The sequence below is a fragment of the Acomys russatus genome, chromosome 7 (assembly GCF_903995435.1).
Source record: "Acomys russatus chromosome 7, mAcoRus1.1, whole genome shotgun sequence".
Classification (NCBI taxonomy): Eukaryota; Metazoa; Chordata; class Mammalia; order Rodentia; family Muridae; genus Acomys; species Acomys russatus.
This window is the reverse complement of record NC_067143.1, coordinates 14,699,326-14,704,113: the sequence shown is the minus strand read 5'-3', so window position 1 is coordinate 14,704,113 and position 4,788 is coordinate 14,699,326. Positions and strand designations below refer to the sequence as shown.

Here is a 4,788-nt window from a genome sequence, read left to right as displayed (position 1 = left end):
GAGGGTTCTGATGCTGGTCCTGGGGGATGTTGAGAGAAAGAAAGTTCCCTTCCAGACCTTAAGGTACAACTCATCTGAGATGCAGCAGGTGATTCAAAGGGATGTTTAACATCCTGGCTACACAGCAGAAGAGGGAGACGCCCTTTGCCTCATTGGTCTCTGTTCTGTAGGCATATAAAAAGGCCTTTCTTTTAGCTGAGCAGCCCTTAACTGAGGGGGCAAGGGTTGGTTTCCTTCACTTTCAGAAAATTATATCTCGGGAAATAATACTTCAAAGCAGTGGTAATTGTTGAAACTGGCAGGAGGAACCTCAAAAATACAAAAGCCTTAGCTTTGCATCTGATCTTGACCTTAGCTTCTATAGATTTATTTGGGCTTTCTGACCTAAATTCTGCTTTAACTGAGGGAGAAATGGACTCCCAAGAAGATGCAATTGTGCCAGAGGGAGGGGAAGAGTGTGAAATGAAGGAATCTCCAAAGCAAGCCTTTACTTTTCTCCTCAGCTAGCCTTTCAGGTAAGAAAGACCCTTTCTACTCTTATCTCATGATTGTGTCATCATCATCATTGTCATCGTTATCATCATCATCATCATCATCATCGTGATTTGGTCATGAAACCAGCCCATCAAAGACCGCTCTGGCACCCCATGCTGCTGTAATCAGAGAGAAGCCCCACCTGAGTGCCCACAGTAGGCTGCAGCACACCACAGCCTTCCAGGCCATGTGACCATCAATAACCCACAAAGTCAAAGGGGCTGTGTGACCTGAGCTGTGTGTCTGTCAAGATAAAGTCTCCTCTCAAAGGCTTATCTTAAAATGACTCTGGGATCAGATGGTTGTTCGAAGAGAAGAAAAGAAACCCTGTCACATAAGCAAAAACATATACTGATTTATCAAAGTTTAGCTCTCCTCTAAGCATCCAAGCAGCATATCAGAAAGAAGAAGCTCCTTAAAGTCCCACCTGTCTAAGAAGCCATTGAGCTCCCACCACAGCAAATGCACACACAGTGCCCATATGCAGTAAGAACAGACTGGGAGGAAAGAGAAGCAGTGCTGTGTTGAACCGAAAGCAGGTCTTCATCAAGTGTCTTTTGGAATGCCAGCAATTTATGATAATAAGGCTTACATAGAAGGCTTTAACCTACAGCAATTAAGTACATTTCCTAATTTTTTATAATTCTCCCATATTTTCTTTTTATTTACTTTTTAGAATATACATTTATATTATTACACATATATACAATAAACTACCTACAGTAAGAAATACCATAAAACAATTAGGAATTATGTAAATGTTACATACATAGTGTTTTGGATATTTGTATTTGGCAACCTTTCTTATCTTGATGAATATAAAATTCTGAATGTAAATTAAAATCTGTCATATCTCAGTTCTATCAACATAAAACATCTATCTAGACCTAAAAACATCTTAACCCTAAATAGCTAAGCTTAATTGTAAAACTAAACTATCTCGACTTCAACCCCATCAGAAACTTGAGAAGGAATAAAATTAATTACCTGAGAAAACAGGAAGTGCAGGTTAGCAGCTTCCAAAATGGGAAGAAAACAAAACAAACAAACAAACAAACAAAACAAAACAAAACAAAACAGAGACAGTTTGCTGCCTGAACAGTCACCCAAAATTCACTATAATGTTGAAGCATCATCTTTAGCCTTATGGCCCAATACATCTAACAGACATATTTGTGAGGCAGGAACTATTGAGGATTTGCTTACTCTGTCTTGGCAGTTTGGCCACAGACTCTGCCTATATCTAAGCTTGCTCATTTTTAGGCAGAATTCTGTCTGTGGTAGTAACCAGGACATTTTGCCTAGTGGCTTATTTGACACATTTGAAGCCATCTCCATAAAGAGGTTCTTTGATGCTCATTATCTTCTTTGAGGTTGGCTGGGTGTTACCAAGAGTTAACTTGTCTTATTGTCAATGAACCTTTAAAACAGTAAAAACATCTTTAAATGCCACATTCTGTATGCCTCTGGGATTTTTTGAAGGCCTTATCTAATATTTTACCATATCTTTCTATAGAATCATATCTATCTGTTACACCTAGGGTGTATATTCTTGTGTTCCTCAACCAAAGAATGGATAAAGAAACTGGTATATTTACTCATTGGAATACTATTCAGCTATTAAAAACAAGGAAATCTTGAAATTTGTAGGCAAATGGATGGAACTAGAAATGATCTTCCTAAGTGAGGTAACTCAGAAAGACACACATGGTATAACTCACTTATAAGTGGATATTAGCCCAACATAGATGTCTTCTTCTCAGAGACTCCACCCATGAGGAAAGATACTGGGAATTGAAGCTGGACTCTGTGCAGAGGGCTGAGAATTGTAGGGAAGAGTGGGGGGATGGAAGTTCTGAGAAGGAACAGGAGCTCCACAGGGAGACCATCAAGGCCTGCAGATCTGGCCACGGGGAGTGGGGCGTGGGGTGAGGGATGGCTGCACACACTGAAGCAACAGTCAAGGACAATGCATGCAGAGAACCAAGACCCCCTGCTCAGATGTAGCTGACTGACTGCCAGTTCTCCACATGGGGGAGAAGGGGGACTCCTGCTGGGCCAACAACTATTTTATAAGCAAATTGTGATCTTGTTTGGATGACTTTTTCAGAAGTGAAACTTACTGAAGTCAAAACAGTTACTGGTGGTTTAACTACACCAAGGTTTTTGAAGGCAATAGCTTCCCTACCCAAGCATCCATAAATAAATTCCAAATGGTATTTTGCACCACCCTAAAGGAATTCTAACTTCACTGTTGGGGAAGTTTACCAAGATGGCTCCAGAGCAGACTAACTTTACACAGCACATTTTTTTTTTTTTAAAGACACATTTTTTTCAGCATCATGATCAGACTATTACATTTAGCAGTCAACAACATGGGTGAAAAAGGGTCTACAGTAAAACCCGTTGTTGGAGTGCTTTATACTTTCCACAGAACAGAAACTAAAATAACCTGTTATACAATCAGTCACACGTACAGTCCTGGAGTTCTTTTTGCCCATACACATGAGTATTGTCTAAAAACATGTCTTCTTTGTAGCAGCTAGACTCTGCCACCACTGTGCTTGGCTGAGTTCACAAATCTATTGTACCCTCTAGCTTCCCTGTCACATCTCTGGCTCTTCTCTCTTGCTACGCTTTGTTTCCAAGCTGTAATGTAACTAGAACCTCTTGCCACTGCCATGGCTACTGTTGTTGCTGGAACCTCCATAGCCACTTTAGTTTCACGGTTTAGCAGTGTCCTGCCCTCCACCACCATAAGGGTGAGCTCCTGCCTCCAAAGTTTCCTCCCTTCATTGGTCCAAAATTTGAAGATTTGTTGTTATAATTGCCAAAATTACTGTAGCTTCCACAACCTCCAAAACTGCTTCCATCATTACCAAATCCATTATACTCATCCCCTCTGGCACCAAAGCCACCGCAACCATGGCTGCCACCAAAGCCACCACCACCACTGAAGCTTCCTCCATGACTAAAATTGTCATTGTCACCAAACCACATGCACAACCACTACCAAAGTTTCTAGAACCACTCTGACCTCTCTTGCTTTGACAGTGTTTTTCTTATTTCACAGTTGTGGCCACTCACAGTATGATATTGTTGAATAACAATCTTATCTATAGAGTCATGGTCATCAAAGGTCACAAAAGCAAAGCCCCTCTTTTCTCCACTGCCTCTGTCAGTCATGATTTCAATCACTTCAATTTTCCCATACTGCCCAACGTGCTCTTCAGTGTCTTCTTTAATACCACCAACAAAAATCTTCTCCACAGTTAAGTGAGCACCTGGTCTCTGAGAATCTTCTTTTGACACAGCTCTCTTTGGTTCCACAACTCTTCCATCCACCTTGTGTGGTCTTGCATTCATACCAGCATCCACTTCCTCCACAGGGGTATATGTGACAAACCTAAAGCCCCTGGATCTCTTCGTGTTTGTATCCCTCATTACCACATACTCGGTGAGTCTTCCTCATTGCTCAAAATGGCTCCTTGGGCTCTCGTCATGTGTTTAGAAGCTCAGCCCTCTGAGGAAGAGCTTCCACAACTGTTCCAGCTCCTTGAGAGACTGGGATTTAGACATGATGGCAGGGCAATGAGAGCCTTCAGCAATGCTTCCTCGGCTATATCAACCGCAAGAAAATGAATTTTAATTCTAGACACTTGGTGCATTATACCTCAAGATGGAAGGTCTTTAGAACAAAGTGCTGGGAATATTCAGCACCTTCTTCCCTATTTTGAGACAAGGATATATTTTCCTAGACCCACCAAATAATTTAATGAGCTTTATTATCTTGAGTGGGAGGTTTGGTGGTATAGATGTTATACGGAATTTCTAAAGACCAGTACTTGTACCCCAAGCACTACAAATGAGCTCAAATAACCAAACTGACTTGTGAAGATCATTACAAAACAGCTCCCTGCTAATCTGCTTCCATTCTCCACATCTCATGGATAGACTAACAGGTAGTGTCCCAGAAAATATTTGAGGGCACAGTGAGGGACAAAGCACAGTACTTCAGCAGTGCCCTGAGGGCAGTACTTGTCTGGTGAAGTTAGCACCTAACTCTTTTCCCAGATGAGTTCTATGCTCTGGTCCTGCCCCAGATCCATGCACGTGCTTAGTGCTGCCTGTCTCAGTCACTGCCTTCCACAGCATCTCTGCTCCATATGTGTGCCTTTGGCTCCTCATAATAATAAAAGCTAACATATCAACTAAACATATCTCAGATATGTGAGCATTTTGTGTCATTTTCCA

At 41.5% G+C, this 4,788-nt stretch overlaps 1 pseudogene; it reads right to left on the bottom strand.

Moving 5' to 3' along the window:
* Positions 1 to 3,194: 3,194 nt before the first annotated feature.
* LOC127192106 (heterogeneous nuclear ribonucleoprotein A1-like) lies at positions 3,195 to 4,113 on the bottom strand (annotated as a pseudogene).
* Between the last annotated feature and the right edge of the window lie 675 nt (positions 4,114 to 4,788).